General features: G+C 39.8%; 1 protein-coding gene across 2 annotated transcripts in view; it reads right to left on the reverse strand.

Moving 5' to 3' along the window:
* The window catches only part of LOC136174805 (interferon-induced very large GTPase 1-like), a 52,212-nt gene extending 46,341 nt beyond the window's left edge, over positions 1 to 5,871 (reverse strand). For both annotated transcript variants that reach the window (XM_065945019.1, XM_065945020.1), the window contains exon 1: positions 5,797 to 5,871. The gene's annotated coding sequence lies outside the window, so the exon portion shown is untranslated. The remainder of the gene's footprint in view (positions 1 to 5,796) is intronic.
* Between the last annotated feature and the right edge of the window lie 15,759 nt (positions 5,872 to 21,630).

Below are 21,630 nucleotides of genomic sequence, written 5' to 3' on the forward strand. Positions count from 1 at the left end.
CTATCCAAGAGAATGAAAAATTTTTGTCCACACAATGATTTGTGTATAGATGTTCATAGGATATTTTTGCATTATAGCTAAAAACTGGAAATACTCAAAATGTCCAAAATTAGGTAGATACCAGGTTGGCCAGAAAGTTCTTTTGGGTTTTTGTGTAACATCCCTGAATGAAGTTTCTGGCTAATCCAATAGCTAAACAAAATACACTATACAATAAAATACTGGTTAATAATAGAAATGGATAACTACTCATACAAACCACAACATGATTGAACTGAAAATTTATTATGCTGTGTGAAAGAAGCCATCAATGAAAGAATGTTTCATGTATTATTCCATTTGTATAAAATGCAAACTAATTTATAGTAACCCAAATCATATCAGTGGTTGCCTGGGACTGGAGCAGAGGAAGGGGCAAAGACTGCAAAGGGGCACTGTAATATTTTGGGGGTCATGAAAATATTTTATGTCTTGATTGTGGGAATAGTTTCAAGGGTTTAGTAGTTTCGACTTGGCAAAATTCATCAAAATGTAAACCTTAAGTGGATGCATTTTTTGTGCTAGGTTTTTTCTCAATAAAATTGACATAAAAATAAGAAAATAATTTTAAACTAGCATAGAGGAAGCCACATGATTCCATCTTCTGTGGGACCTTTCAAGTGCGAGAACATAGGGCCCGTATAGGTGAGAGTGTATGCTTACACGTAGGCATGACTTCCTTGATACCATTTTATTCCCATATTCTAATTTGCTTTTAGACTAGTGAGGCTTCTGGGAGCATTCTAAAACCACATAGCAAGAGAAGATCTTTTCCCTTTCCTTAGTTTTTACATTTTTGTCTTCATGTACTTAGCGATTAGTAGCAAATGCCTTAGCGACAGTTGAAACATGAGGAATTGTCTTGAGGACAGAAAGAAACTGAACTGGGACCTGAACCAAGAGCAGCCAAGTGTGTAGAGGATGTTTTTGGATAACTGAGGAGACTGATGAAAAAAGGTGAATCCCTGGGGTCCCAAGGGAATGTGAAACCAGCATGGGAACAGCCTAGGACAGAGTTGTACTTCTTACCAGCAGATGAGACCCTTGAGGTGGAATATAAGTGCATCCTAGCTTGCACCCAGTTACTTGTTTAAACCTCTCTCTGCCTTTTGTTTTCTCAATGCATCTACTATGTTGCCATCTTCCCAGGGTCTCGGGCCCCAAAAGAGTCTAGCTTGACTCTTCTTCATTCTCTTCTTCACTTCCCACAATCAAACAATTCATCTTCATAATTTTACATATAGTTTACACTTACTGGTCTAGTCCTAAATGCCAGCCACTTTTTGAAACAATGGGGTTAGAAAGATAAATATGAAAAAGCCTGAGAAGTTTCTTTGAACTGATAGTCCAGAAGCATTGAGAGGGGTCTATGAATACAGGAAAGATTACATCAAAGAGAGCATTATTTGAGGCTCTTCTCACATTTGGTGACCTCCCTTTCCATTTCTACAGGGTGTAGAAGCTATGTGGTCAAACCTTCCTCATCTTCAAAGGTTGTCACCTTCAAATTAAGACTCTATTATCCATTCTTGTGTTCTTCCCTCTGGTCCCCAAGGAAGAGGCATCCCTAAACTCTTTGCAATACTAACTCTGTTCTTTAAATCCTGCTGCTACTCACCTCCCATTGGCCTTTTTCTTCTTTTTTTTCTTTATCTTAGTTCTATAATATTTGGGGTAATTTTACTTTTGTGGTTGCTTCACTTTGAATAAAAAAATACATCTTCCCATTTTGTTTGAATATAGAGTGGATATTGCCTCCTCCATAAGCTTTTCTCTATATTTCTTTTATTGTTAGATTTCTCAAAAAGGAATTTCAAATTTAGCACTTATGGCTCAGTAAATGTTGGTTGATGAAATAAATTGCTGAATGCATCCTATCCACTTATTATTATTTAGTTTCACTTCTGACCTCATCTTTTTCTAGAAAAAGTTCTCCTCAAGTCTGATATTCACATTCTAATTATCCAGTCCAGGGAGCCTTTCCAGCTTTCTATCCTGTTAAATCTGGGAGCTCCTCCTTGTTGACCATCTCTCCTCTCTTGTACCCATGATGATAATGTGCCTTTGAGTGAATGAGATCATACAAGTACCGCTGATTGGAAGTTTGGTAAAGAAGTTTTAAATGTCAGCATCTTTTTCACACATATTTATTGAGGGCTTTCAGCACGCTGGGAAACAATTTAGGTACTGAGTGTTGACTAATGAATAAGGCAGGTTAGCTCCCCGCCTCTACAGTGTTTACCTCTACCTGAGGGAAGCAGACCATAAACTTCAAAATATTTGGAGAAGGAAAATAATTTCAGGTTAAGTGTTAGCAAAGAAACAGTCAGATAATTGGATGGAGAGTAACCTGAGACTGCTTTTGATCATGTAGTTAGAGAATAAGTGTTCAAAGACTTTGCTGCTAATCGTGAGCTGCTTTAGGCTCTTTATGCAGCATCTAGCCTTTACCAGTTATCAAATATCATGATTCACCAATGACACCACTGGGTGTTTATCTAAAGGAAAAGAAAATACTAATTTGAAAAGATCCTCCCCATCCCTGACCAGGTCCATTCCAGCATTATTTACAATAACCAAAGTTGAAAGCAACAGAAATGTCCATTGATGGATGGATGGATAAAGAAAGTGTGCTACATTTCTAATATATTCAGAAAAAAAAAAGAGAGAGAAATCCTGCCATTTGTGACAACATGGTTTGACCTTGAGGGCATTATGTTAAGTAAAATGTCAGACAAAGATAAATACCATATGATCTCACTTACATATGGAAGCTAAAACAAACATAACATAACCAAAAACAAGCTAAATGATAGAGAGAACAGATTGGTGGTTGCCAGAATTTGGGAGAGAAGGATGGAAAATGGGTGAAGGAAGTACAAAGGCTGAAATTTCCAGTTATAAAAGGAATGAGTCCCGGGAATATTATGTGCAGCATGATGACTATAATTGATAATACAGTATTGTGATTTGAAAGTTGCTAAGAAGACCTTAAAATTTTTCATCATAAGGAAAATAAACTATAACTGTGTGGTGATGGATGTTTACACAGGCTTGCTGTGTGTTATCATTTTGCAATGTATACACATATGGAATCACGTTACACAGTTTAACTAATATTATATGTGAATTATATCTCAATAAAAATGAAAAAAGTAACAACATGTTAGCTTATCTCTTAATCTCTACCTCCTATTGTAGATTTTACTGTTTCTGTAGCTCCTCTTGGACTTGGATTTACGGTGTTGAATGGCTCTTCCAGTTAGAAACTTATTTTGAATTCGTAACTCTGGCCCTTTGGGGGTATTATTCCATTTTGATGGGCAAATGGTGATGTAGGCACATTTTATTTCTTGGAAGACATTTTTTCCTACTTCTTCACCTAAATTATGTTCTTGTTAGTTACCTACTAAATGCTGGGCATTAGTTTGTGCTATTTGACTGCTCTGTATAAGCAGCTCTCGAATCCTTATCTCTATCCTTGTATGGTCCACCTTTCACAGGGCATCCTGAAATGCATAGGTAAGTCATTTACTTGTTTACAAAACTCGAAAAGTCCTCATTGGTTTATGCCATGATCAAATTACTTGGCACTAGCATTCAATCCCCCTCACGGTCTGGCAATAATCAGCCCAGTCCCCCACTCTTTTTCTTTGAAGTGAAGTGAAGTCGCTTAGTTGTGTCCAACTCTTTGTGACCCCATGGACTGTAGCCTAGTACTGGAGTGGGTTGCCATTTCCTTCTCCAGGGGATCTTCCTGACCCAGGGATTGAACCCAGGTATCCAGCATTGTAGGCAGACACTAAACCATCAGCCTTCTGTTATAATACTACTTCTCTTTTGTGGTTTGGTTTCCTGGCTGCAAGGCAGGTGGCATCTTAGCTCCCCCACTGGGGGTCAGACCTCAAAAAGCAGTCTTAACCACTGGACTGCCAGGGAAATCGTAACCCAATTCTTTTTACAACCACTCTTTTTCCTTTTCTGACCTTCTAGTTCCCTTTCTTCCCTTAAAAGCTGTACTCTATCATCTTTCCTTGATCTCATAGTTTTTTTTTAACCCTGTATGTTGAGATGGACCAGAATATGCCACCTTCAAATCTGTCACATTGACATGTGGATTGTTCTGTGCAGAAGGCAATTAAGACCCAGCAGACTCAGGAAAAGCCTTTTTACCTCTCCTTGAACTTCCTAAAAGAATTATATAGAGGGCCTGTACCAGTAAGTATCGGAAAAGGAAATGATAACCCACTCCAGTATTCTTGCCTGGAGAACTCCATGGACAGAGGAGCCTGGTGGGCTACAGTCCATGGGGTAGCAAAGAGTTGGAGGGACTGAGCGACTAACACTGTACCAGAAAGAGCTATTACCAGAGACAGCTTTTTTATCAGAAAGACACATTTGCATGGCATCTCAAACATTTGCTTACCAATCATTTGCTCTTCCCAAGTTAACTGTGTTCCTCCTCTTTGAAGCCCCAGACCCCTACTGCCTTCTCCTTAGCTTAAGATGGTTTATATGCCTCAAATCCCAGGCCATCTTTGAGTCTTGGTGGGGATTCTGTAAGTATGTAATTAAACTTAACTTTGTCCTGTTAGTCTGTTTTATATTAATTCAAATATTAGATCAGCAAAATATTATATTAGATGAGTATTTTCCAGGACACTATACTCCTAATCCAATTCTCCTTATTTGTGAAGCCTTCCTTTATTCTTCCAGGTCCAGTTAGTTCCCTTCTTCTCTGTATTTACTATAGAACCTCTTACTTACATGAGTCATAGTAAAGTTAAACTTTTCATGAGGCCTTTTCTCTTAGAATGCAGTGATGGTTAAAAGAAATTCACTCAATCTTTTGTGTTCTGAGAATTAACTTACTGCAAAGAGCCACCTTTTTGCATACGACTTAGGTAAGACTCATTTGTGTGTTCCCCTATTACTGTTACTTATAAGGAGGCCAGACACAGGCCCCCTTTTTAAAAATTAACTGCTTTTCTTTCCCTATTTCTTTATTGCTATACAGTAGATCTTTCTTGGTTACTTGTTTTAAATATAGCATCAGACAAAGACCCTTTAAATTCCATTCTTTGCCTCATGAAACTTTCACTGAGCTGTTTGTCCCCCTGATCAATTGGAGCGTTTGAAATTAAAGTTAATTAAACTTCTCTCCTTTTTAGCCCCTCAAGGATGGCCCATCCTCGATCTGATGCAGCATACAACCTGCCTTAATGATCCCTCCTAAGAATAAAAATATTTCCTTTTATACACACCCTCTATTCTCTGTTCTTTCTAGCCTGTTGACCCTTCCCTACAAAAGAAAATTCCTTTCTGCCTGTCCTTTGCAGTTCTGTTTGAATTGTTTTCTCTATTACAGTAGTTTCTTTTGCTTTATTGCAATAATCTTTTCAAATGAAATCTCTTTTTATGTTACTGTAGATTTATTTTTATCTGATGATAGAAGTTACCAAATTGATTGTCTGTTTTGATAATGTACTCCCTTTCCCTGAGATTTGGAGCTGTTTATTGGAACAATGAGAATGTTAGATTCATATTTGTGTTCTCATCATGCCTTAAACTGCCTTGATTTCTGACTGTCCCTATTGCCGTTTCCATCCATTTCTGTTTTTATTTTAGTCTCTGAGTGTGTTCTCTCTCTCTGTCTACCCATTTTGTATTTTAGTTTGTATTTTGTTTGTAGTTTAGTCTCTGAGTATGTTGTTGTATCTCCCTGTCTACCCATTTCCCTCCTTCTCCTTCACTTACCTGTCTCCTTGAGGCCAAGCTCCTGTCTTCAGTTTGCTCCAGAGAGATGAGCGAGAAAGCAGAGCAGGTTCCTTCCGAGTCTGGCAGTTTGCTTATTGAAATCTCTAGCCTAGACTTCAGCTCCTTCTGTGGTAAAAGGGCAAGCAGGAAGTGAAAAACTGGTTTCACTTTAGTTTCCGCCCCCCCTCCCCTTTTAAAAGATCAGCTGATTTTAAGGAATCCTTCTCATTTATTTATTTATTTATTCATTCATTCATTCATTTATAATTGTGATTTATATTTATTTATATTATTATGATTAGATAAGTGTGATTTATAATTGTGTTTACATTGTGATTCCTGGGTGTTAAGGTTTTTCCAAATGGAAGACTAATGTTCAGGGGGAGCGGTGTGTGTGCATGTTTATTTATGGTGGCCTGGGGTGAGCACCAGATAAGGAACATGGGAGAAACAGGATAGGGAAAGAATTTCAGAAAAGAGACAAGGGCACAATCGAATGTCTTCCTCAGGGAACTTGCTTTACCTGCTTTACTGTTCTAGCTGTGTGATTGATTTGAAAATTAATAAAGTTTCAAAATTGTCTTAGCTGATGTGGATGATTCAACACTACCATGAGCTAAATTCTTAAAAGCATACTGTATGTTTATACTGAGAAAGAGAATTTTACTGTTCTCTAATTTTATATTAGAGCTTTTGTAGTAGTTTAGTTGCTAAGCTGTATCCGATTTTTGCAACCCCATGGACTGTAGCCTCCCAGACTCCTCTGTCCATGGGGTTCTCCAGGCAAGAATACGGGAGTGGGTTGTCATTTCCATTTCCAGGGAACCTTCCCAACAAAGGAATTGAGCCCAGATTCTTCTGCATTGCAGACAGATTCTTTGAGTGACTTACAAGGGAAGCAGAGCTTTTGAGTAATGTTAAAAATCTGTTTTCCCTTACATATCTCATGTAAAGCATTTTGTTTCATTGATTATCATCTTACCCCATGATTTAATTCATTATGATTTTGCTTATAAACAGTACTGCCTGCTTCATTGTTCCTCTGTTTCAAGCTGTATATGTCTGCACATGTCTTCTTGGAGGAGAACCTCATACTTATTTTCCCAGGACCTCTAGAAAGTCTCCCCACGTCATCTCACATTTCCCCTTCCACCCCCAGTGCACCTGTGCGTCTCCCCTGCAGGGACCTTACTGAGCTGGCTGGGAGTGCTCCCAGAGCACTGAGTCCACTGCCGATGCTCCTGCCACAGTGCGCTGCTCTCTAACTGTGCTTGTCCACTCATTTCTCCTCCAACCTCAAACCTCCCCCCTCCCTGTCTTCCTCCCAGTTGTGGGCAATCTGTCTTATTCATCTTTGTATCCCACACGTAGTGCGTGAACCATATAGATGAACAAAATGCCATGATTGAATAAGAAAATGATTGGTCTGTTTGAGCCTGTGTCTCCAGTTATATGTGAGAATATTAACAGCTATTTCAGTGAGTGACATGAGACACAAGGAAGGGATAAGAAGGGCTGGAATGGTACCCTTCCCGTAAGACTTCCCATTTCCTACTCTTAGAATAGGAATGAAAGTGCTTTCTAGCAGGCCAGAGTTTCAATGTTAGCCATTAGTTAGAGTCCAGGATCCAGCACTTCCTAGCTATATTTGCTTATGAGTGTGAAGAGGGTGACCTAGGTAATGAGGAGCCGTAGAGTAGTGGAATCAATTTGTGTCAGTAGCACCATCCACTCGCATATTATTAATGAGGATAAAATGAGGTAGGTTAATCTCATCCAGTGCTTGGCCTGAAGTGGACGTTCACGTATGAATTCTTTTCCTCAGCACACAATTGCTTTGATGATCAAATCTGTCAGAACAAGAAATATCAACGGACGTGTCTTTAGCGGCAGAGTTCCTTCCACTGTTCAATCTGCACCTCTGAGTACTTCTGTTATCTGCGTGTCTTTGCGATTCTTGTGCTGGGCTTTGCATCAGTGCCCGTGTCTTCTCTGTTGCTATGCTTTGGGTCTAGAGGTCACAGAGTCTTCCTGATGTACCTCAGATTCTCTCACGGAGTGAGTAAATTTTCTGTACATGGTAAGATTTCAGTAAATGTATAAATCAACGAAGGAGTAAAGGCAATCCCTTAGAATAAAATCAGGTTTGAAAGCAAGTTTATTTCACCACATATTTACCTCCTATTACTCCACATCAATACCCAAAACAGAAAACAGACTTCTGCTTTCTCTTTCACTTTTCTCTCAATTCCAGGAAATGTTTGTTTTTAACATGAACTTCAGTTAAATGACTAGTGACTGTTGTTTGAAAGATGTTTTCTCCGGGCTTTTTTGTTTCTTTCCTTATTGCTAGTTTTTAACTTATATTCTCTTTGAAAAATTATAGCCTTATTCTGAATAAACTGTGCAAAAAGGAAATCACCCAGTCCTCCACAGTGATACTAGAGAGAACCAAGCATCCGGGGCTGGAATTAGGGTGAAGCAAGAGAAATTTAGGGTACAAGGGAACTTGTGAGTGAGAGAGATTTAAATATTGTGGTTTGGGTGCCTGACTTGCTTCACCCGAATTTCAGCCCTTCTTTTAGCTTCAGCTAAACATCCTGGCATGAACCAATCCATCTGTAACCCACTGATTACAGAGAAAAGGGCAGCTGAGATCACTGGGTCTCTCTTGTCTGACATTTTCCCCTGATTCTTTCCTTCTAATTGGCTCTTCTTTGACTAAGAGAATATGTCCATTAAGGGACTCTGTTGGCTTCTTCTGAAATCAGGTGGGTGATACTTGCCAACAAAAAAGGGGGGTGGTAGTATTTTCCTTTTCCCCCTTTTATTTCTTTTGGCTAGTCAAATAATTAAAATGACATAAGACATTCACAGTAGAAAATAAGTTTAATACATATGTCTGGAGAATTAACATAGGCATGAGAAATTTGAAAAATAGTAAGGCAGCAGCCATCCTGACTGGCATGTAATGGTACCTCATTGGGGTTTTGATTTGCATTTCTCTGATGATGAGTGATGTTGAGCATCTTTTCATGTGTTTGTTAGCCATCTGTATGTCTTTGGAGAAACGACTGCTATCCAAAAGTCTACAAGCAATAAATGCTGGAGAGGGTGTGGAGAAAAGGGAACCCTCTTACACTGTTGGTGGGACTGCAAGCTAGTACAGCCGCTATGGAGAACAGTGTGGAGATTTCTTAAAAAACTGGAAATAGAACTGCCATATGACCCAGCAATCCCACTTCTGGGCATACACACCAAGGAAACCAGATCTGAAAGAGACACGTGCACCCCAATGTTCATCACAGCACTGTTTATAATAGCCAGGACATGGAAGCAACCTAGATGCCCATCAGCAGATGAGTGGATAAGGAAGCTGTGGTACATATACACCATGGAATATTACTCAGCCGTTAAAAAGAATTCATTTGAATCAGTTCTAATGAGATGGATGAAACTGGAGCCCATTATACAGAGTGAAGTAAGACAGAAAGCTAAAGACCATTACAGTATACTAACACAAATATATGGAATTTAGAAAGATGGTAATAATAACCCTATATGCAAAACAGAAAAAGAGACACAGATGTACAGAACAGACTTTTGGACTCTATGGGAGAAGGCGAGGGTGGGATGTTTCGAGAGAACAGCATCGAAACATGTATATTATCAATGGTGAAACAGATCACCAGCCCAGGTTGGATGCATGAGACAAGTGCTTGGGCCTGGTGCACTGAGAAGACTCAGAGGGATTGGGTAGAGAGGGAGGTGGGAGGGGGTATTGGGATGGGAAATACATGTAAATCCATGGCTGATTCATGTCAATGTATGACAAAACCCACTACAATATTGTAAAGTAATTAGCCTCCAACTAATAAAAATAAATGAAAAAAAATGAAAAATAGTAAGGCAGGGTAAGGTACATTTATAAGTCATAGTGGACTAAGGAGAAAGAGGTCAGAGTCTGGGACTTCTAAGGGAAGTAAAGTAATTCACAGGAAAACATAGAGATTTAATGTTTGTTAAACCAATGTTCGCTGCTCAATCTAGAGAGAATACGACTCAGAGAGGACTCCAATCAAACTGGCCTTGCTAAGTTCTTCCCTGTTTAGCACACCTAGTTCATAGTATACTATAGTTATATACAGTGTTGTATAGTTATCTATAGTGGTATCTCCCTCCTGGAACAGGCTCTATATTCTGTTCTTTTAGGCAGTTAGGCAGAAGTTCAAAATTTCTTTCTTAGTCTTTTGGACCTTCCTTACTTTCAGGTTGAAATAATCTACACCCGAAGTGGGACATGTTGTGTCACCTGCACTGTGTCCCATCAAAAGAGTGGAAGAAGAGGAGGAAAAAGTCAGACAACCTAGCTGTTTTAGAAAAAACAAAAAACAGTTTTCCTCTGTTTCATCACCAGATGTGTGTGGGGCTTTCCCCACAACAAGCAATTCTGCAGCACTAGCCTGGTGTCTTACAATTTAACTAGACTCTGACACTATGGATCTTTCTGGATGTACTGTCAGGTCCCACAGTTTAAGGGCTCCCAGGATACTGCCACTGGCTTCACATGTCAATTTCAGGCAGTAGACCCCCAGGTTACCCTCAACTTCTGTATGACTTGGCTATAAATCAGAAGTTCCCGAAAGCCGCCTTTTCAGGTTTGATGTACTTGCTAGAGAAACTTCTAAAACTCAGGGAAGACATGTTTGCTAGTTGAGTAAAGAATGTGATAAAGGATACAGATGAAGAGATACATAGGTTGAGGTCTGGGTGGGTTCTGTCCCTGTGGGGTAGGGGTCCATCCCTCTTTTGATATATGTGGATGTGTTCACCAAACTGAAAGCTCTCCAACCCCCATGCTCTTGGGATTTTATGTAGGCTTTCTCACATAGGATTTATCTGTTATTAATTTTCAGTCCCTCTCTGGAGAATGGGAAGTAGATGCCTGAAAACATGAAACATCTAATCATGGCTTTGTCATTCTGGTGACCATTTACCAGCCAGTGGCCCATCCAGACTTGTCTCATTAGAACAGAAGTGCTTCTATCATTCTTACTACTTAGGAATTTATAAGCATTTCAAGAATCTGTTTTATGAACTGGGACAAAGATTACTTATATATTTCTTATTGAAAATAACAATATTTCACAGGGAAAGAGAGGCATCAGATCCTGCCTTGAGTGGGCTTCCCCCCTACCTCTCAGGGCAGTGCCCAGCTGAAAGCAGCAGGGCGTTGCTAGCCCTAGTAGAGGTAGAGAGGAAGAGCGTCCTCTTCTGTGAACCCTGAGATTTTCCTGCTTCTGCTGTCTGATCCTACTTCCAGTCTACTCCCTTTAGGAAACATGAATTTCTAAGTGAATATTTAGGTGGCATTATCCTTGCAGATGACAGGGATATAAAAATTTGGGCTGATTTGTCAAGTTTAGGAATGGCTATCAGTACTAGTCTCCTTAAAGGTATGTATTTACATGAAAGTGGACCTGAACTCCATTGTTGTTACTTTCTAATTATGCAGACTTTGGTCACTCATTTAATCTTTCTCCGTTTTTCAGTAACTAAGTTGGACCCTGTAGGGCTTTCCCAAAACCAAAGGGCTCACCCTGCCATGTGCTCCATCTGCCTCTTGTAGAAAAGCTTTAGTCTCCCAGGTCTCCCCTGAGTTACAAAAGCCTGGCTCAAGGCTTAATTTAAACACTGTGAATTTGTAGTAACTAAAAATACCAGCTGGGCCAGGATAACTAGTAACAATTTAAACAACAGATCAGCGATATAGCAAAGTTACAGGATCTCTAGTTCCTTCCTGAAGTACATAGATTATGGTGTCTGATACAACTTCCTGAGTTGTTTTGCAAATACTAGAAAACCTCCACCAGATGTAAGAAGTTAAATGCATTAGAACTATGAGAAGATGGCCCCCAGACTGATTGGAGTCTGAAGATTGATGGTATTGACCCCTATGACACAAACTTGTTATATCACCACCAGTTAATCAGAGAATTATGCAAAGCTGATCACACACCTGTGATTCTCTCCCTCACTTTGCTTTTTTTTTTTTAAACAAAAAAAGTCTTTTCTGAAATCTACTGGGGACTCTGGACCTTTTGAGCCCATATGACTCCTTGTATGGCCCTGTAATAAATGCAGCATGTGCTGTAGTTCAGGTGGTGAAGAATCTGCCTAAAATGTAGGAGACCCCAGTTCAATCCTGGGTGGGAAAGATCCCCTGGAGTGGGGAAAGTTTACGCACTCAGTATTCTTGGGCTTCCCTGGTGCCTCAGCTAGTAAAGAATCAGCCTGCAATGAGGGAGATCTGGGTTCAATTCCTGGGCTGGGAAAATCCCTGGGAGAAATGAACAGCTAGCCACGCCAGTATTCTGGCCTAGAGAATTCCTTGGGTATATTCCACAAGGAGTGGGATAGGACTGAATGACTTTCTCTTTCACTTTCCTTCACCAAAACTTGGTGTCAGTAGATTGCCTTTACATGTGCTAGTGGACTCAGGTTTGTAAACGTTCAGTAACATTTCTTCTTGCTACTTTTCATTGTGTTAATGAAATGAGAATTCCAGGGCTTAACCTGAGGGAGGGGCTCAAAATATTAGTTCTTTCCATCTCTTCTTCCCATTTAAGTTCTGCTTAAAGGAATCTCCAGTGTAAACTCCATCTCAGTCTTAGATGGAGATACTGAAACTACTTATGCAAAACTGAAGGTGTCTCAGACAGTAAAGAATCCACTTGCAGTGCAGGAGTCCTAGGTTTGATCCCTGAGTCAGGAAGATTCCTGGAGAAGGGAATGGCTACCTACTTCAGTATTATTGCCTGGAGAATTCCATGGACAAAGGAGCCTGGCAAGCTACAGTCCATGGGTTGCAAAGAGTTGGACATGACTGAGCGACCTACTTTCACTTTCACACTGCACAAAGCAGAAGATGGAATTCAAGGAATCTTCCATCACCAAGCCAAGGGGAGAATTTACTATGCCTTTCTAGACATTAGAATAGGTTTTATAATTGATGATATTGAATACTTTAGAATCTAGAGTAAATATTTATCAATATGAATCTAGAAGAACATATGTAGAAAATTTATAGTGGTTGGGGATATAAGGTGGCCCCCATTTCAGAAGAATCTGAGGGATTTTCAGAATAACCAAGGAGAATGCAAAGGGAAATTAAGTCAGAAGCCTAATTCAGAGTGGCCACCATGGAAATGCTAAGAATGGACTTAGGGAAGTGCTCCCAATAATATGGGAGCAGTTGCGGATTTTGCTGGCTCTGAAAGGGATTCAGTTGCATTCTGGCACTACTCATGAATATTGAAATCTTTAGAAGAGATTACTAATTACTAAAGGTATCCCTCAGATAGGAGGGGGAAGCAGATCCAGGATTTTTGCTAATTTGGTCAAATAGAGACTTGGAGTTGATGTAATTTGGGATACAATTTTAGGGGAATATTTATGAACCCTAAAACTAATTATCCCAGACACGTTGGGATGTCTGGGATATTAATTCAATTCAAGCAAATCTTATTGGTTCTACTATTAAAATATATCCTGGATTAGGTCACAGACCATGTGTAGCACTAAGCTGTCCTAATACAAGCTGCTATCATCTCTTTCCTGAATTGTTGCAATAGTCTTCTAACTTATTCCCCTAAATTGTCATTGTCATTGTACTCTACCTCATTTTCTCTGTCTGTTCACACAGTATGAACATTTTAATAAGAGAATGACCCTTTTAAATAAAAAATAAGATGTCACTCCTCTCCTTAGAAATCTCCAAGAGCTTCCCCTCTCTCTCTTAGCAAAAGTAGCAAGTCCTACAATGTGCCACAATCACTTATATCAGTTTCCTCTCTGATGAGCACCAGAAAATGATTGTTCTTTTGTGCTACAACTATACTGGCTTCTTTGTTAGACCTTACCTGCTTCCATCTTTACAGTCTTTGCTCTTGCTCTGTCTGAAAAAAAGTTTTGTTTCCATCCCTTTCTTCAGAATTCTGCTCATATTTCACTGTACCTGGGAAAGTGTTTCCTGATGACCCTATATTAAATAGCAGTCTTGTGTGCCCAGCACTCTTTACTTTCCTTATTTTCCTATATTTTTTCTTCTTAGCATTTGCCATCATCTGGCATATCATTTATGACCTAACTCATATCTCTTATGATTATACAGTGAAAGTGACAAATAGATTCAAGGGATTATATCTGATAGAGTGCCTGAGAACTATGGACAGAGGTTTGTGACATTGTACAGAAGGCAGTGATCAGGACCATCCCCAAGGGAAAAAATGCAAAAAGGCAAAATGGTTGTCTGAGGAGGCCTTACAAATAGCTGAGAAAAGAAGAGAAGCCAAAGGCAAAGGAGAAAAGGAAAGATAGACCCATTTGAATGCAGAGTTCCAAAGAATAGCAAGGAGAGATCAGAAAGCCTACCTAAGTGATCAGGGCAAAGAAATAGAGGAAAACAATAGAATGGGAAAGACTAGAGATCTCTTCAAGAAAATTAGAGATGCCAAGGGAACATTTCATGCAAAGATAGGCACAATAAAGGACAGAAACAAAATGGACCTAACAGAAGCTGAAGATATTGAGAAGAGGTGACAAGAATACACAGAAGAACTATACAAAAAAGATCTTCATGACCCAGATAACCATGATGCTATGATCACTCACCTAGAGCCAGACATCTTGGAGTGCAAAGTCAAGTAGGCCTTAGGAAATATCACTACGAACACAACTAGTGGACGTGATGAAATTCCAATTAAACTATTTCAAATCCTAAAAGACGATGCTATTAAAGTGCTGCACTCAATGTGTCAGCAAATTTGGAAAACTCAGCAGTGGCTGTAGGGCTGGAAAAGATCAGTTTTTCATTCTAATGCCAAAGAATGTTCAAGCTACACACAATTGCACTCATCTCACATGCTAGTAAAGTAATGCTCAAAATTCTCCAAGCTAGGCTTCCACAGTATATGAACTGAGACCTTCCAGATGTTCAAGCTGGATTTAGAAAAGGCAGAGGAACCAGAGATCAAATTGCCAACATCCATTGAATCAAAGAAAAAGCAAGAGAATTCCAAAAAACATCTACTTCTGCTTTATTTATGATGCCAAAGCCTTTGACTGTGTAGATCACAACAAACTGTGGAAAATTCTTTAAGAGATAGGAATAACAGACCACCTTACCTGCCTCCTGAGAAATCTGTATGCAGGTCAAAAGCAACAGCTAGAACCGGACATGGAACAATGAACAGGTTCTAAATAGGGAAAGGAGTATGTCAAGCCTGTATATTTTAACCCTGCTTATTTAACTTATGTGCAGAGTACATCATGTGAAATGCCAGGCTGGATGAAGCACAAGCTGGAATCACGATTGTTGGGAGAAATCTCACTAGCCTCAGATATGCAGATGACACCAACCTTATGCCAGAAAGCAAAGAGGAACTAAAGAGCCTCTTGATGAAAATGAAAGAGGTGAATGAAAAAGTTGGTTTAAAATTCATCATTCAAAAAACTAAGATCATAGCATCTGGTCATATCACTTCATGGATATAGATGGAAACAGTGACGGACTTTATATTTTTGGGCTCCAAAATCACTGCAAATGGTGACTGCAGCCATGAAATTAAAAGACGCTTACTCCTTGGAATACCAGGCAGCACATTAAAAAGCAGAGACATTACTTTGCCAACAAAGGTCTATCTAGTCAAAGCTATGGTTTCTCCAGTAGTCATGTATGCATGTGAGAGTTGGACTCAAGCTCAGCTCAAGAAAGCTGAGCACCAAAGAATTGATGCTTTTGAACTGTGGTGTTGGAGGAGACTCTTGAGAGTCCCTTGAACTGCAGGGAGGTCAAATCAGTCAATCCTAAAGGAAATAAGTCCTGAATATTCATTGGAAGGACTGATGCTGAAGCTGAAGCTCCAGTACTTTGGACACCTGATGCAAAGAACTGACTCATTGGAAAAGACCCTGATGCTGGGAAACACAGGAGGAGAAGGCGATGACAGAAGATGAGATGGTTGCATGGCATCACCAACTCGATGGACATGAGTTTGAGCAAGATCTGGGAGTTGGTGATGGATGAATTGGGAAGCCTGGCATGCTGCAGTCCATGGGGTCAAAAAGAGTTGAACATGACTGGGCAGCTGAGCTGAATTGAACATACTATTTATATCCTTGTTTATTTATTGTCTCTTTCCAATAGAAAGTTTATAAAAATAAGGACTTTATCTCTTTCTTTCTTTTAACACTTGAGTCACTAACTTTTGTAATAATATCTAGAGCACAGAATGTACCTCAATGATTATTGAACATATGTAACACTAATAGTTTCTTTATTTTACCAAAATTGGATCATATTATAGACAGTTATTTGTACCTTGCGTTGTCTATTTAATGTGTCTTCATATTTTTCTATGTAGATGTACAAGGAGTTGTCTCATTTTTCTTAATTTCTTTTTAAATCCTATTGAAGAGATAGAGTGTTTTTCTGCTTAGCATCTTCAAAATAATGGACCTTTAAACGATTTTCACATTTTGTTTTTATTTATGATTCTGTGACCAGTGCTTTTCCATAATTCAGTTCAGTTCAGTCGCTCAGTCATGTCCGACTCTTTGTGACCGCATGAACAGCAGCACGCCAGGCCTCCCTGTGCATCGCCAACTCCCGGAGTCCACCCAAACCCATGTCTATCAAATCAGTGATGCCATCGAGCCATCTCATCCTCTGTCGTCCCCTTCTTCTCCTGCCCCAGCATCAGGGTCTTTTCCAATGAGTCAGCTCTTCGCATGAGGTGGCCAAAGTATTGGAGTTTCAGCTTCAACATCAGTCCTTCCAACAAACACCCATAACTGATCTCCTTTAGGATGGACTGGTTGGATCTCCTTGCAGTCCAAGGGACTCTTAAGAGTCTTCTCCAACACCACAGTTCAAAAGCATCAATTCTTCGGTGCTCAGCTTTCTTCACCATCCAACTCTCACATACATACATGACCACTGGAAAAACCATAACCTTGACTAGATGGACCTTTGTTGACAAAATAATATCTCTGCTTTTAAATATGCTTTCCAGGTTGGTCATAACTTTCCTTCCAAGGAGTAAGCGTCTTTTAATTTCATGGCTGCAATCACCATCTGCAGTGATTTTGGAGCCCCCCAAAATAAAGTCTGACACTGCTTCCACTGTTTCCATCTATTTCCCATGAAGTTACGGGACCAGATGCCATGATCTTAGTTTTCTGAATGTTGAGCTTTAAGCCAACTTTTCCCCTGTCCTCCTTCACTTTCATCAAGAGGCTTTTTAGTTCCTCTTCAATTTCTGCCATAAGGGTGGTGTCATCTGCATATCTGAGGTTATTGATATTTCTCCTGGAAATCTTGATTCCAGCTTGTGCTTCTTTCAGCCCAGCGTTTCTCATGATGTACTCTGCATATATGTTAAATAAGCAGGGAGACAATATACAGCTTTGATGTACTCCTTTCCCTATTTGGAACCACTCTGTTGTTCCATGTTCAGTTCTAACTGTTCCTTCCTGACCTGCATACATGTTTCTCAAGAGACAGGTCAGATGGCCTGGTATTCCCATTTCTCTCAGAATTTTCCACAGTTTATTGTGATCCACACAGTCAAAGGCTTTGGCATTGTCAATAAAGCAGAAATAGATGTTTTTCTGGAACTCTCTTGCTTTTTTGATGATCCAGTGGATGTTGGCAATTTGATCTCTGGTTCCTTTGCCTTTTCTAAAACCAACTTGAACAACTGGAAGTTCACGGTTCATGTATTGCTGAAGCCTGGCTTGGGGAATTTTGAGCATTACTTTACTAGCGTGTGAGGTGAGTGCAATTGTGCGGTAGTTCGAGCATTCTTTGACATTGCCTTTCTTTGGGATTGGAATGAAAGCTGACCTTTTCCAGTCCTGTGGCCACTGCTGAGTTTTCCAAATTTGCTGGCACATTGAGTGAAGCACTTTCACAGCATCATCTTTCAGGATTTGAAATAGCTCAACTGGAATTTCATCACGTCTACTAGCTTTGTTCATAGTGATGCTTTCTAAGGCCCACTTGACTTCACATTCCAGGATGTCTGGCTCTAGGTGAGTGATCACACCATAGTGATTATTTGGGTCATGAAGATCTTTTTTGTACAGTTCTTCTGTGTGTTCTTGCCACCTCTTCTTCTGCTTCTGTTAGGTCCATGCCATTTCTGTCCTTTGTCAAGCCCATCTTTACATGAAATGTTCCCTTGGTATCTCTAATTTTCTTGAAGAGATCTCTAGTTTTTCCCATTCTGTTGTTTTCCTCTATTTCTTTGCATTGATCTCTGAGGAAGCATTTTTTTTTTTTTAATCTCTCCTTGCTATTCTTTGGAACTCTGCATTCAGATGGGGATATCTTTCCTTTTCTCCTTTGCTTTTCGCTTCTCTTCTTTTCACTGCTATATGTAATGCCTCTTCGGACAGCCATTTTGCTTGTTTGCATTTCTTTTCCATGGGAATGGTCTTAATCCCTGTCTCCTGTACAATGTCACGAACCTCTGTTCATAGTTCATCAGGCACTCTGTCTATTAGATCTAGTCCCTTAAATCTATTTCTCACTTCCACTGTATAATCATAAGGGATTTGATTTAGGTCATACCTGAATGGTCTAGTGGTTTTCCCTACTTTTTTCAATTTCAGTTGAATTTGGCAATAAGGAGTTCATGATCTGAGCCACAGTCAGCTCCCGGTCTTGTTTTTGCTGACTCTATAGAGCTTCTTCATCTTAAACTGCAAAGTATATAATCAATCTGATTTTGGTGTTGACCATCTGGTGATATCCATGTGTAGAGTCTTCTCTTGTGTTGTTGGAAGAGGGTGTTTGCTATGACCAGTGCATTCTCTTGGCAAAACTCTATTAGCCTTTGCCCTGCTTCATTCTGTACTCCAAGGCCAAATTTTCCTGTTACTCCAGGTGTTTCCTGACTTCCTACTTTTGCATTCCAGTCCCCTATAATGAAAAGGACATCTTTTTTGGGTGTTAGTTCTAAAAGGTCTTGTAGGTCTTCATAGAACCATTCAATTTCAGCTTCTTTAGTGTTACTGGTTGGGGCATAGGCTTGGATTACTGTGATATTGAATGGTTTGCCTTGGAAATGAACAGAGATCATTGTGTTGTTTTTGAGATTGTATCCAAATACTACATTTTGGACTCTTTTGTTGACCATGATGGATACTGCATTTCTTCTAAGGGATTCCTGCCTGCAGTATTAGATATCATGGTCGTCTGAGTTAAATTCACCCATTCCAGTCCATCTTAGTTAGCTGATTCCTAGAATGTCGACATTCACTCTTGCCATCTCCTGTTTGACCACTTCCAATTTGCCTTGATTCATGGATTTAACATTCCAGGTTCGTATGCAATATTGCTCTTACAGCATCAGGCCTTGCTTCTATCACCCATCACATCCATAACTGAGTGTTGTTTTTGCTCTGGTTCTGTCTCTTCATTCTTTCCGGAGTTATTTCTCCACTGATCTCCAGTAGCATATTGGGCACCTACTGACCTGGGGAGTTCATATTTTAGTGTCCTATCTTTTTGAGTTTTCATGCTGTTTATGGGGTTCTCAAGGCAAGAATACTGAAGTGGTTTGCCATTCCCCTCTCCAGTGGACCACATTCTGTCAGACCTCTCCACCATGAACCGTCTGTCTTGTGTGGCCCCACACGGCATGGCTTAGTTTCATTGAGTTAGACATGACTGTGGTCCTATGATCAAATGGGCTAGTTTTCTGTGACTATGGTTTCAGTGTGTCTGCCCTCTGATGCCCTCTCGCAACACCTACTGTCTTACTTGGGTTTCTCGTACCTTGGACGTGGGGTTTCTCTTCACGGCTGCTCCAGCAAAGCACAGCTTTGACATTCATGACTGAGCACTTTTCTAGTTTCCCTCCTTTGCAAACCTGAATGCACTTCTCTGTTGGCTTTGCAGACTCACCAAACCTTATACAGACTTGTATACTGTAATTCATTATGGCAATGTTGTATCACTCTCCTCATCTACTTAGTTCTCTCACTCTAAGTGACCCCTTGGCTTCACTGGTCAATTTGTATGTAAGTTATTGTTTTGTCTATCAAGCACTGTATCAGAGTTCTATGTAAAAGAAAACTGTTGCTTTGAATAATTTGGAATATGGGATTTATTATAGGGGTTTGATTTCATGAAGCAGTATGACTATTGCCTCTGTGATTAGTGGGCCTAAGCCATGGGGACAGGCACTTGGGGAGAAAAGATAAATATGACATGGGGGAGGATAATGATAAACTGGAATCCATGAGGATGAGCTATAGACTGCTTTGGTCCTTTAGAGCCTCCAATCATCTAATTACCTGACTTTGATAATTCAGGTAATCTACAAAAGAAGCTGGTGCCCTTGGTCACAATATTAAACTTCTACCTGGCTCATGAGTCAGTGAAGATGAAGCAGGGGAGCTGAATGGGAACTGATGGAGTTGTCAACTGAACCACTGCCCCACATCTACAAAGTGAGTCAGTGACAACATCTGTGAGTTGAGATAGTGTCCCTAATCAACTTCCTACATGGAAGAAGGATACAAAGAATATACCTACTGCTTCAGCTCTGCCTTCTAAATCTCACACAAAATATCTCTGTGGTTTACACTAACCTTTAACTATTAATGAAGATGGTGACTGCAGCCATGAAATTAAAAGACACTTGCTCATTGGAAGAAAAGCTATGACCAACCTAGACAGCTTATTAAAAAGCAGAGACATTAGCATGCCAACAAAGGTCCATCTAGTCAAAGATATGGTTTTTCCAGTAGTCATCCATGGATGTGAGAGTTGGACTATAAAGAAAGCTGATTGCCAAAGAATAGATGCTTTTGAACTGTGGTGTTGGAGAAGACTCTTGAGAGTCTCTTGGACTGCAAGGAGATCCAAAAGGAATCCTCCTACACTGTTGATGGGAATGTAAATTTGTGCAGCCACTATGGAAAACTGCGTGGTCATGCCTCCCTTTTAGGAGAAAGACAATAATTAAATGGAAAATTAAACTTGGCAATCTGCATAACTTTAAGTAAGTGAAAGTCACTTAGTCATGGACTATACAGTCCATGGAATTCTCCAGGCCAGAATACTGGAGTGGGTACCTGTTCCTTTCTCCAGGGGATCTTCCCAATGCAGGGATCGAACCTGGGTCTCCTGCATTGCAGGTGGATTCTTTACCAGCTGAGCCACAAGAGAAGCTACATGAACACAGGATCACAATTAAAAAAAAATTTTTTTTTTAATTTTAATGTCTAAAGAAATCTTATTGATCATATTATCTAGCTAATGCTTTAATCTCTGTAATTTTCTTAATTAACTCACACTGAGCTTTTTAAATAAAATGTCTGGGAGGTCTACATTCATTATCTTCTAGCCACACTGACTTTCTTTTCCTTTCTCAAAAATGAAAAGTGCATTCAACCTCCAGTCATTAACACTGGATATTCCCTGCATCTGGAATGTTCTGCTAATCAGCCTTGGTGCACTTAACTCATACTCAACATTGACAGTTCATTCTCAACAAAACTGTCAGCTCACTAGGGCCTTCACCAAACATACAGTCTAAGACAACACCTTTTCCAGTCACTCCCTATCTCCATTATTGCTTGCTATTGTGCTTATGGGACTTCTAGCTCTGAAATTATTCATTTGGAAACATCCAGATTAAAACCAACTTGAAAGATGGAATGACAAAATTAATAAAAATCCAAGATCTGTAAAGGGAATCTGGCTATAGTGGTGTGTCATAAATATAAGAAGGAAAAAGACTGAAGAAATGAGAAGTA

The sequence above is a fragment of the Muntiacus reevesi genome, chromosome 9 (assembly GCF_963930625.1).
Source record: "Muntiacus reevesi chromosome 9, mMunRee1.1, whole genome shotgun sequence".
In the NCBI taxonomy this organism is placed as follows: domain Eukaryota; kingdom Metazoa; phylum Chordata; class Mammalia; order Artiodactyla; family Cervidae; genus Muntiacus; species Muntiacus reevesi.